Genomic DNA, 13,692 nt, shown 5'->3' on the forward strand with positions numbered 1-13,692 from the left:
GTTTATAGCTATAGCTGTTTTCCTGCCCTTGGTAGTAGAGAAATCAAGAATTGTAACTTCTTAATTGCTCAAAGTGGAGTAGGTTAGGGGAGCTATCTTTCCAATCCAGGGAGGACCATTATAGCAAAAAAAGGAACCCACAAATAATCACAAAGTTGCCTGTAAGCTGAAGGTAAGAGGAAAAAAAACACCTTTAAAAAATATTTTTTAATGTTTATTTTTGAGAGAGGTAGAGAGAGACAGAGTGTGAGCAGGGGAGGGGCAGAGAGAGGGAGACAGAAATGGAAGCGGGCTCCAGGCTCCATGCTATCAGCACAGAGCCCAACACGGGGCCCAGAGACCAACATAGGCTCAAACTCAAGTATTGTACGATCATGACCTGAGCCAAAGTCAGAGGCTTAACCAATTGAGCCACCCAGGCACGCGCCAAAATACTTTTTTTTTAATGAATATTAAACTTGCTCATATTAAAAACATTTAAAAAAGAGTGTTGTATGGAGAAGATTGGAAACTTTTAGTGAACTTTCATGGATATTTAAAGCCGAAGAATTGGGAAATTATAAAGTCCATGCCATTTTAGTGCCTGGAAGATTTTCATGGAAATAGGCATACTATTTGAAGGTTATTATAGGATAATGTTAGTAGGAATGTACACCCAACATGATTTATCACCTGTGATCAATATATGGTTAATATCCTAGCAGGCAATTATTGATTATTATTTTGTCTTCTTTGTCTTGTATATAATCGTTTTGGAAATTGATTTAGTCATACATAAATTGTCAAATGTATCTAATTACTAGTCCCCTTGCCTAGAAATGCAGAAGGCTGACTCATCCATCCTTGAAGATTGTGTTAGGTAATGGCCACTCTGTCTATATTCATTCTTCTTCCTTAGTAATAAACTTCAGTATTATTTGGGATGACAGTGCACATGGCTAAAGGACAACATTACAAAAAAATCTTTTCTTGCAACTAGATGTGACTATGAGACTATTTTGGACAATGGCATATAGGTGGAAGTGTTCTATGCAAGCCTGGGAAGGTGCCTTAGAAGGATTTCACCCAAGGGGTGCCTGGGTGGCTCAGTTGGTTGAGCGTCGGACTTTGGCTCAGGTCATGATCTTGCGGTTCGTGGGTTCAAACCTTGCGTTGGGCTCTGTGCTAACAGTTCAGAGCCTGGAGCCTACTTCAGATCCTCTGTCCCTCCCCCCAACCCCTCTACTTAGGCTCTCTCTCAAAAATAAATAAACATTGAAAAAAAAAGGACTTTATCCAACTGGAAAATGTGCCCCCTTGTCTTTTTCCACATCTCCCATATTGCTGCCTGAAGTGAATCTATCATTGCTGGAGCTTTGATAGCATTTGGAATCGTAAGTGGTCTTAATGATGGAATTGGCATTCTAGGATGTTAGAGCAGAGAAATACAAAGTCCCTGGTTCCCTGGTGACAGTGGGACTGTCATGCCAGCTCTGGACTGTTTACATATCAACTTATATTGTATGACAAACATATTTTTGAGCAATTGTTATTTTGAGTTTTCTATTTTTGAAACCAAACCAGTTCATAATTGGCATCACGTAAAAGCCAAAATCAGTCTTCCTCATTTTGAAATGTAATATGCAGTGGGACTGAACACATAGGACAGTATGGATTTTTGAAACATCACTGTAGGAACTAGTCAAAAGATGTGAACTTAACAATTTCTCACTAACATTGTGACAATGTGACTGTATAAATTACATTCCCTCTCTGGGTATCTTTTTTTTTTTTCTTTTTTTTTTTTTTTTTTTTTTAGTAGAGATCTGACTCCATTAGTAGTAGCATCATATCCTTGGCCATTTGCAACCTGGCAACTAAAGTACAAGATTAGGGAGAACACATGATATGTCCAGCCAAGATTTGTACCTAATAGGAATCTATGCATCACAGAGGGCATTATCAGCTCCATCTCAAAATCTTTCCTAAAACAGTCTCATTAAAATCCAGCTGTGGTTCTACCATTGATGATATTCTCTCTCCCCCTCAATCTCCACAGGAAGCAGTCAACCTAAAATATAATTACATGTCAGAAATATGCAATCATGGTAATTGGATGATGATATGGTGGCAGGTGATATGATAGCAGAAGTTGCAGGATATAGGGAAGGAATATTAAAAATGGCAAATTCTAGAACAAATCAATATTTCCAACAACATGCCGTGAAGAGAACTTATCAGGCTACTTTAGCCTGAAAAATATCTTGGAAATTTTACAGAAGGTATTTTAGCATACATATGCTTGACCAAGAAATAGGCTTTGTCAAGACAGAAGCTAAAATAGTGAGGGATGCACTAATTATCTTTCTAGATCGAGATGTCTGAGTCCATGAAAGACATGAGTGCATTTACAATAATTATATTAAGATCTATTAACCCTGGATGAACTTCACCAACATTTGGACCTCTGGCTGGGAGAATTTACCCTTCCAAAATCTTTACCATAGTTTTCCCTTTTCTATTCTTCATGCCCATCCAGCAACTAGGAAGGACTGGAAAGAAAAAAAAAAAAATAGACAAATGCTTAGCTTTGCTGCTTCTACCAACCCTTGAGATTATATGCAGGAGAGGTACCTTTTAACAAAGTGACCAAATTCCTTATTTCCTGTAACAACAGGGAATAGCCCACTTCAGATGCCAGATGAAAGGACGAAAAACTTGTCATGGAGACCTTGTTGAACAATCAGTGACACTTTCTGTAACTGAATCATTGTTGAGTGAAGGAGCCTCTAAGTTATTACACTGCGGGTACTTGGGACTTAGTAATTCTTGAGATTTCTCCTTTTTTTTTTTTTTTGTTAACGTTTACTTATTTTTGAGAGAGAGAGAGAGAGAGAGAGCGAGTGAGTGAGCAGGGGAGGAGAAGAAAGAGAGGGAGACACAGAATCCAAAGCAGGCTCAAGGATCTGAGCTGTCAGCACAGAGCCCGATATGGGGCTTGAACCCATGAACCACGAGATCATGACCTGAGTCGAAGTGGGATGCTTAGCCAACTGAGTCATCAAGGCTCCTGGGGATTTCTCCTTTAGTATCACCTTACTGTTCTTCTGAGAGTGCAGTAATGGGTGTTAATAGGTTCTGTATATTTTATTAGTGTTGAAGTGTTATTGTTATAATAAAAGAAACAAAATACTTTTAGATAGGTATTAGTTTTATTTTATCACTTAGCCCTATCCTTTCTCCAGCTCTAAAGCAAGTGGAACTATGGATTCTACCCCCCAGCCATACATATTCCCCTGCTTTCTTTGAAAGCACCCCATATTTTAGTTACTCTACACAGTGTTTTCACCATTTCCCCCACCCCCAGGAAAGGCTTTCTCTTGCTCCTTTCCTGGGGGGATATCTGCCTCCTGTCTTCCAATTAGCTTAAACAACACATCTTAGTCATATCTCCTTTAAATTTACAAATTAAATAGTTGTATTCTCCTCAGTGACCTTTCAGTATTTCATTCAAACCAGTTTTCCCCACCAAAGTGGTTTCTGGGGAATAGTAATCATATAAAACTAAAATGAATGCAGATTTCTTTATATATTAGATCATCACACCCCTAAAACTGGTCTATCTAATTCTTATATCTACAGTTCCTAAATTAACAAACTTGAAAAAAAATCTGGTCCTATAGTACTGGCATAGAATTGTATTACCTGAATTAAATACTATGTATTTATTACATGGGAATCTTACAAATCATCCTATCTGCATTAATAAACAGTTGCTAATACTTGTTTACTCAGAATATGAGCCATATAGAAGCTAAAATAAAGAACATAGTTTTCCCTCCCTGTAGAAGGGAATAAAAAGTAAATAAGGAATTTTTTTTCAAGTAAGCCTCTTTCAGGGAATCAGAGGATCAGCCCAGATTTAACTTCATCTTCTGTAACATCTACATCTGTAGTCTTCTACAGTGAGAATTAATGTACCTACAGCCCTGCCATACCCTGAAAGGGGCTTCTGAATCCTTCAGCAAAGATTGTATCATGTTCAGTAGCATTTCTGTTTAGTGCACTTTATTGTGCCCTGACTTTCTGAGAACTGGAATTCATATGACACATAGTTCACTACAATATTTAATTAACTGTAATACTCCATTTTCTTTTTTTTTTTAATTTTTAATGTTTACTATTTATTTTTGAGAGAGACACAAGCAGGGGAGGGGCAGAGAGAGCGGGAAACACTGAATCTGAAGCAGGCTCCAGGCCCTGAGCTGTCAGCACAGAGCCCAGACTGGGGCCTTGAACCCACCAATCATGAGATCATGACCTGAGCCAAAGTTGGATACTTACCCGACTGAGCTACCAGGTGCCCCTGTATTACTCCATTTTTCAAGCATCCTGAATAATCAAGATTATTGGACTATAACACACTTATAAAGGTGGCAATGTTCTCAGAAAATAAATTCAGATTTCATTTTATTTTCTTCTCCACTTCAAGAAGTTCCTGGCTGTGTCCATGTAAAGGACTTTGCATTGTAGTAGCTTGTATCTGTGCATTCTATTGAGAAACCAGATAATTGAAGGTGACTGGGAAACACACACAGCTTTGATAATTGGAACAGATTGGCAAGTAGAAGAGAAAACATGCAAAGCTGAGTTTACAAGACATTAAAAATATCTCTTCATTTTTATTTTGTGACCACAGTGTGATGACTCCAACTGGTCTTTTCCACAGATAATCCTCCACTGGTTCAGCCAAAGCAATTTTGCACTCTCCACCCCCCACCCCCACTCCCCAACCCCACATACAGACAGGGATATCTTGCATTGTCTGCATTCGTTTTTGACTGTGACAACCTCAGGATGTGCTACTGGCACCTAATGACAGAGGTCAGGGGTGCTAGTAACCATCCTACACAGAACAGGAGAGTTCATCTCCTTACCACCACAAAGGCTTATCTGAACCCAGATATCAATAGTAGCAAGGTCTGGGAGCCCTGATCTATAGCGATTTGACATTTATGTTGCTAGCGGAATACCTCAACAGTCAGCCTTTAGTGTTTGGTAAGCCAAACTCTAGGCATGAGACTCTGGCCCTTATGGCCTCAAAAGAGATCTAGGATCAAATCTAATAAATATGAAAAATGTTAAACACTTACTGTGGTTACTTTTTATTTTTTTATTCATATATGGTTGTAGGAATACTTGCAAGAGATAACTCATGGATGTGTAGGATCAGGAAGGACCATGAAAGGTTATAAAAATCACCCCCCTCCCTGTTTTCTTCTATTTCTCTAATAAAGTGTATGCCGATGATTTCTGTGGTGCCATGTCGGAGTAGCAGGGAGGTTTCCATTGTACTTTGTCACTGAATGCTATGGAGATATGGGTGGAGATACTTCTCCAATCAACAGAAGTCCTCAGGGAGCTATATGCTACATACACATATATCCCTAGACACACTTTTAAGTAGGATGCTTATTTAAGCAAATAGAACCAGACAAAACAGCATTGTATGCCAGTATGACATGTAAAAATATTGTTTTGTAGGTATTTCACCTTTACCCTGTGATGTAGGTTGGGCTTATATGATTAACCCCATTTTACGGATAGAGATATAACCCTGGAGAGCTTGTCTAACTTGTCTAGCAGTAACTTGTGTTATCACTGTTTTGGCTGCTATTAATCATCTGAAAAGTCCCAGCTTTCTCTTGACTTTTTATGGTTCATGAGAAATGTGGATCAACAAGCTGTAAGTGACATAGAGAAGTTCTAAGGACATTTCCTAACCATTCCTAACATTTGCTACCTATGGGATGTGTAAGATACTAGGTTGCCCCATTTTGCATTGATACTGCATCTCATTTATTCACATTGGGCTGGTGAGGTCATGTCCTTTTCCTTGAGTCACCTTTGTGGCTACAGAAATCCTGTGTTCTCTTTGGCCACATGTGCCAACATCTGGACTCTGAATTACAGTTATCTTTACATCAACTCTAGAAACTTGGAGATGAGGAAGGCAAAAACAGTGAATATTCATGACAGTAACATTTTTACCTGTTACACGTTGTTGCAGAAATCCATGAGGTTATATATGTAAAGTAGCACACATCTAAAAGTCCAGTATATAGAGAGATTTAATAAAGCAATAGCAATAAAATCAATAACACATAAACCTTTTTACACATGTATTATACAAATTTGATTGGCAGTCCACACGTAGAACTCTTAGCTCTCAAGAAGATGGTTTTTACCATACACAAAATGTTGAAGGTGTTATGAAGTTAAAGAAATGAAAGATGAAAGAAAAAAATTGCAATACTTAATGATAATCTCTGTCATGAGCAATTTAAAGTTGAGTGAAACTCCAGATTGTAGATAGATTGGGAGTTATTAATCATTACTAAGTGCTTTGAAAGAAACAAATACTACCAAAAATCCGTATTAAAGTCCAAACATCCTAATATGTACTGAGATATTATTGAGAGAAGTAAGTATGAAGTGAAGAGAATGATGCTTCAAAGAATGAACATGAAAGGGTTATTCATTCATTTTCCCTTTTGGGGGATCCATATCAATAAAGCTTAATAAGAACTAAGAGTGAAATTGCTGCTAACTGTGAACTTAATAATGCCCCACTGGGAGTTCATTAATATCTCAACAGGTACACTGAAGCATTATCTTAATTGCACATGATACTTTCAAAAATTGCCTTTTACAATTTTTGTGGAAACTGCCCTCTAGAATAAGCATTAGTGCATTTTGTATTGCCTTCCCTAGCTATGCATATTTCCCAGGAACATGGAACTGTAAACCTTATTCACTTTTACAAAACTAAGAAGTTCCCAGGTGACTGACCTTGTCACAGCACTGTCCTTAGAATATAAAGAAGAGGAAGCTCAAAATGCACCAAATCAATTTCAGGTCCTTCCTTTTTTCTAAAAAAGTGAAGTGGTTCCTTCATTTTATAAATGTTGAGGAATGTATTTTGAAGAGAATCGGGTTTGTGTTGGAGTAGCGGTGACCATTTCTATTTTAAAAATATTAATGTAATCACTTCCAAATCTGGACTTTGGTCTTCAGTTATTTTGACAGACGTTGACACTATGATGATGCTTAGAGGAGTGCTGTTTCCAAGTCCAAGAGATCCCTTTGCCTAGAAGTGTTTGACTTTGTAGTAATTATGGGATAAAATTAAATTTAGTAGAGTTCAATCTTGTCAACACTTGGAAAGCAGAAGTGCATCACACACTCATTTGATTTTCTATTAGAAATGACATGGAATGATTTTCTCTAGCTTTGTTTAATATATTCCTTCTTTTTCCTCCTGTTTTGATTTGATAATGGCAATGTTAACATAAAGTAAAAGCATTTAACTGGAACCAAGGACCTGGGATGCCAAACACTAATTGCTTCTTGCGTCTGACATCCAAGCCTGGTTGTATAAGGGAGAAAAGCTAAGGAGACAGCAGGGGAGAATGACCCTGTTTAAAATGATAAATTTAAGTATGTTTTGCAGAGTTAGACTGAACTCTGGCTGCTTCCTGGAGGTGTCTTGAATTGTCCAGTCTCAGGCCTAAGAGAAAAAACAGAATGAACAGTTGAAATGACTCCCTAGATCCCTTTACCTTTACCTACATTCCAATGATGAGAAAGGTACTCCTAAGGACTCATGGGCCAAGGATAAATAAAAAGGGTGAAAGAAGATGTTTGCTTCCATGCTTAAAGCTGCCAGTCAGTTACAGGTCCGACAAGGGCAGGGATAACTCCCATAAACTGTGAGTCTCTCTTGCCACCCATCCAGGACGATGAGGGATTCTGTTCTCTTAGCGTTATTCTATTCATTCGTTGGCTGGCTTACTCATTCACAGTGCTGTCCAGTGGTGATAAAATGAACAGTCTTTGCTCTTTGTGAGGGTAAGTACTCTCCGGGAAAGGTGAGCAGGATAAACAGATAATTACACAGATAACTAACAGTGTACCCAGAAAGTTGTGACACTTGTTTCCAAAGGAAACCACAGCATTTCAGAACTCCTCATTGACCTTGCTATGAACTCCTGCTTTCTAGAGTGAATATTGAAGATTAGGAGAGAGCCCTGTGCATCTCCTAGTGATTGCTGTATTCCAAGAACTGGATGTAAATTAACTTGATTATTTTTTCTGTCCATGGAACAAATCCATTACCACAATCACTTGTATTGTGGGGTACAAGTATTAAAAACTTGAATGTTTTTAGAAGTGCAGAGAATGTAAGTTATATTTAAATGTCTTTTTTTTTTTTTAAGAGAGAGCAAGTGCATGGGGAGGAGTGTCACAGGGAGACAGAGAGAGAATCTTAAGCAGGTTCCATGCTCAATGCAGAGCCCAGTGCAGGGCTCAGTCTCCCGACCCTGGGACCATGCCCTGAGTCAAAATTAAGATTCAGATGCTCAACTGACTGAGCCTCCCAAGCACCCCCAAAATTCTTGAAATGAGTTTTCCCCTGGCCTTAATTCTCTTAGATTTATAGGAATTCTTAGGATCTTAAATGTTCATATATATTTTAAAAGTTAAATTAAGAACTGAGTAAATTGGGATTTTTGTTTGGTTGGTGTTGTTTCCTTTTTCTGTTTTAAGAGTAAGATATAGGTTTGGGAAATGTCACATCTGATAATTGAAGAATGATGGGTTTATTGCTGTTTTTATTTGTTTGCTTTTCAATGTTTAAAAAGGGTCCAGATTGGCTTCTACATAACTTTGAAATGACTACTTTCTGGTGTGAGAACTATTCAAAAACTTGATTACTTGAAACAAATTTCCATCTTGTGATTATTGTCACTTTGATTCATACCTTGGGAGAAATAATTGTAGCAACGAGATTTTCTCTTTTTTAAATTTTTTAACATTTATTTTTGAGGGAGAGACACACACACACACACACACACACAGAATGCAAGTGGGGGAGGGGCATAAAGGGAGGGAGACACAGAATTTGAGGCAGGCTCCAGGCTCTGAGCTGTCAGCCCAGAGCCTGATATAGGGCTCGAACTTATGAACTGTGAGATCATGACCGTGAGTCAAAGTCAGATGCTCAACTGACTGAGCCACCCAGTTACCCCTTGATTTTATTAAAAAAAAAAAAAAAAAGACTTGGTAGAGAGGTATATTTTTTTCAACTATTTGGAGACATGTATAGTAAGTACTATGAGTTCTAGCTGAAGACTGTATGTTGTCAAAATAAGATTTTAACTGATAATCTTAATTCTTCCTTTGACTATACATTTTTCAAGATAAGAAATAAGAATAAATTCTAGTTGACTTTAAACACTCACTGTGGATAAATGTGAACAAGGAAATCTATTTTCACCTCTATCATTTCTGTTTTCCTGGATATTCTAGCTGATGTAATTAAAAAATAAAACTAAATGAATTTTTATAATATGAGTTCCTTACCTGAAAATCCCAAGAAAATAAACCAAAAGCTATTAAAACTAATAAGAATTTTAACAAGGGTGTAAGTCACAAAGTAAATATACAAAATTAATAGATTCCTATATACCAGCAATAAATAGAAAACAAAATGAAAATGTTATATCATTCATAATGCAATAAAAATAGCAATTATCTAGAAATAAAGTTAATATTAATTATCTAGAAATAAAGTTAACAGTGTGCAAGGCCTACATGGAGACAGTCATAAAGTTTTACTAATAGAAAAGAATGAACAACAAAATGGATGAAAATAGTTATTTTCCCATAAGGGAAAATAAAATATTATAAATATATCAATTCTTCCCACATTAATTTATAAATATAATGCAATTCTCATCAAAATCTTAATGGAACTTTATTATAAACTTGAAAAAATATGATAAAATTTCAGCTGGAAAACTAAACAGTGTGATTGCCCATGGTCATTTATAAAAGAACAGTTATGAAGAGAGGATACATTCCAACTAATATAGCCTTAAACACTCTAAGCTTATAAGAACTAAAATAGTAAAACACTGTCCTAAGACTTGGAAGATAGAAAAATGGAATAAGTAGAGAATACACCCTGGTGATCCAAGGATATTTAAGGATTTAAGCTGTGGGGTACCCAGATGGCTCAGTTGGTTAAATGTCCAACTCTTGATTTCAGCTCTGGTCAAGATCTCATGCTTTATGAGATCAAGCCCTGCATTGGGCTCTGTTTTGACAGCGTGGAGCTTACTTGGTTCTCTCTCTCTCTGTCTCTGTCTCCCTGTCTCTGTCTCTCTCTGTCTCTCTCTCTCTCTCTCTCTCTCTCTCTCACACACACACACACACACACTAAATAAACTTAAAAAAATTAAGATGTGACAAGGGATAGTCTTTGCCATAAGTATAGACTGCTGCTCTACCATCTATAATGATTCCAAGTAATTTCAAATATAGGGAAATATTTAAATGTATTTCCCTAAATATTTCTGTCACATTGGTGGGGGTAGGGGCTTGAACAATATTCTAACAAAATATTCATGGATATCTACAGAGAATTGAATTAGCTTTGAAGATTCTTTTTTCTTCTAATAGCAAAAACTTAGTAAGTGTTCTAAAATTTAACAATAAATGTTAGGTTTAGATGAGCAGAATATTCTACAATGAAAAAGAGAGAGAAAGACAAATGAAAGGGTCAGGGGGAGGGGAGAAGAGATTAAGATCCACATTTTCATAGTTAGTAATATGTATATCCGTATCCAAATGCACACACAAAAATGAGAGGCAAATTGTTAACAGGGATGAAGGTATTAAAGTTATTTCTTCTTTTTGTTTTCTTAGAAAAAGCACAAACTCATTCTAAACAACTACAATGGATTGTAGATGTTTTCATTCCTATTTTGGACTCATCATTAGTGAAAACCATGTTTGTATGATAGGTTTTTATGAAGAGCAGAGAATAATAAAATAAGATGAAAATTTAGTCATCTGATTCAGATGAAAAGTGCTTTAGTTTTTTTTTAGAGGCTTTTTTAAAGTTTATTCTGAAAGAGAGAGCACGCATGCAAACAGGGAAGGGGCAGAGAGAGAGAGAGAGGGAGAGAATCCCCAGCGGGCTCTGTTCTCTCACTTGGAGCCAGATGTGGGGCTTGAACTCAGAAACTATGAGATCATGACCTGAGCTGAAATCAAGAGTCAGATGCTTAACCAACAGAGCCACCCAGGTGACTCCCCCCAATGTTCTTTTTAATCAGAGAAAGGAAGTTTCAACAAGAGATGAAATACCTACTTTCTATAGCCAAAGTGTCACTACACTAAATTTTCTTCAACAAGAGATCAATTCTGCATTTCCGTAGGAGATTGGCAAGAGGGGAGGGTTTCAGTAACAGAAAGAAAAAGTAGCGCTAAGGTATCAAGGAGAGTGTGAAGGTCAATAACTAAAGACGACTAATAAAATTTGGCCAGTTGTAGGTACCAGTTATAACACATACTTCAAAATAATTACTTTGTGTGCTTAAACATTCTTTTGAAAATAAATAAATATACAACATAATACTTAAATAAATGCATAGATCATATTTCATAGGTTACATAAATTCTTGCAGTCCTTCATCTCTTACTTTGAGGAGGCATGTCCTTATGCAGCTATATTTTTATCACAGAAATGAAACCCATTTGTTCTTTCATTCCTTATTCTAGCATATGCATAATGTAGATATAAGTACACTGTATATAAGATGTTTGCATGATCCTAAAGGACTATATGAGTCTTAACCTGGGAGCATCTTATTTATAATGAAGAACTAGACCACATATAGTGACCACTTTCAATGGGTGCAGGTAGTGAGGGAAGCAATCTATTTCACCAGGATTTTCATTACTGAATTTGGGCACAGTTTAGAAAATACACTAGCATCGGGAGTGCTCCATAATTCTGATATTTTACAGCAGCTACATAAATGCAAATTCAAGTATAGGACTGGATGTATCTTCATTAGCGCTGTTTCAAAGGTAGAAAGGGATTTTGGCAGTAAAGATATCTGTGCAACAGCACGAAGCTTTTACATTTTCACAAGTTGAAACTGATGGAAATGAATTGACATGCTTGGCTTCTTTCCTTTTTATTTCTTATATGAGAAAGTCTCTCTCTCCCACCCCCCACCTCTCTCCCTCTCTTTGTCCATTCCTTAATCTATTTCCTTTTTTTCTGCCTAGAGTTCTTATTCAGTTGATGTTTTCCTACCTAAAATTTGTAAGCTTGGGACTATAAATGAAACATAGGGAGCTCATTCTACTGAGATATTTGTATAAGCTTCAACAAGACGTTTACATAAAATGTTTGAGTAACAGTCTAAGAATGATCACTAAAAAACTTTCAGTGGCTCTGTAGTCAGTTCTGTGGACAGAAATTGGCCTGAACTCTAGTAATCTACTTCCCTTCTTTGTCTTACTCTTATTAAAATGTTTTACCAGCAATTCAGCAAAGTATGGTAGTTAAGAGTAAACAAGTTCACACAGAGGCACTCCCAGGTGTGGGTGCTGCTCTGTCTTACAACTTTGTGACTTAACACAAGGTCATATTATTCTACTTCCAAGTTTCAATTTCTTCTTATGTAAAATGAGGTAATAATAATATAGAATATTTACTGATGGTTGGATAAGTTCATGCATATAAACTTTTAGAACATAGCTGGCAGTAAGAAAGAGTTGGGTAAATAGTGGAGATCATTTCTAAAGTGATAATGATAGGAATGTATAAAACTATGTCCTTCCCTTAGGACAATGAGGGGAATGTGATAATGTGTCACAGAGAACTTGGGAAGTCAAATGAGGGGAATGTGTTAACTTAGGAAACGCACCGTTCTCTGTTTGGATTATCATTGCCCACATGTATTAATCAACCAGTCTGTCCCAGTCATCATGCTAAGCAATGTATAATCATTATTCTTATCCCTCAAAACAAACTTTTATTAATGATAGCTCATTAAGAAGTAAACTAACTTCACCAAGGTAAACACTCATGAAGAGAAACATCAGGCTTTGATTCTAGATCTTGTCAATACTAAAGCCCATTTTATTTCCACTGTACCTCACTACCCCTATCTCAGGATGTTGCTCCTCATCTGGAGACTGAGGCTTTCTCACCCTCATTTGAGGCTTTGGATCAGTGACAGTGCCCCCAATGGTCATGGAGAAAAAGTACATCAAGGGTGGACTGCATGGTGGGTCATCTACTGCCAAGGCCATATGACTTAACAGTAATGCAGACCTAGGAAAATTGGTAGAGGAATGAGCTTTCAGAGGTGGTAACCAGCTTTAAACAACAGTATTTGGTTTAGGAATAGATTAATATTGAGTAGAATTTCTTGAGTGCTCAAACAATCACCTTGAGTGTAGCTTTGGCATCTTTGGAGCAGAGTTGACTATTGGGCTTGGCTTGAGCAAAGATCAAAACTGGCCTTTAGATACTTGAGAAATACTTATGATAAAGCAAGGGTGAGTCCTGGGAGAGAATGCAGGCAGAATTTTGTGAAGTTGCTCATTTTTATAGGTGGACTAATGCATGCTAGTGTTAGCCTATTGCATGCTAGTGTTAGAAGAATGAGGGGACAGAGCTTGTAATGGTCATTAGTGAGAGGTCCTGAGGTTAGGACCTAAGACAGGGTCCTAACTGATTGTTATTTCAGGGCTTCCCCTTGGGTATTTGGTATCCCAAGCAAACATTTTTTTATAGGGCCTCTTTATACGTAATTTGACTGAACTAAAATCAGAGTGTCAGGC

General features: G+C 37.1%; 1 protein-coding gene across 3 annotated transcripts in view; it reads left to right on the forward strand.

Moving 5' to 3' along the window:
- GRM7 (glutamate metabotropic receptor 7) overlaps positions 1-13,692 on the forward strand; it is an 869,802-nt gene that overhangs the window by 259,565 nt on the left and 596,545 nt on the right. The gene's annotated exons all lie outside the window — the stretch shown is intronic.

This window comes from Panthera onca, chromosome A2 (genome assembly GCF_046562875.1).
Source record: "Panthera onca isolate mPanOnc1 chromosome A2, mPanOnc1 haplotype 2, whole genome shotgun sequence".
NCBI classification, from domain to species: Eukaryota; Metazoa; Chordata; class Mammalia; order Carnivora; family Felidae; genus Panthera; species Panthera onca.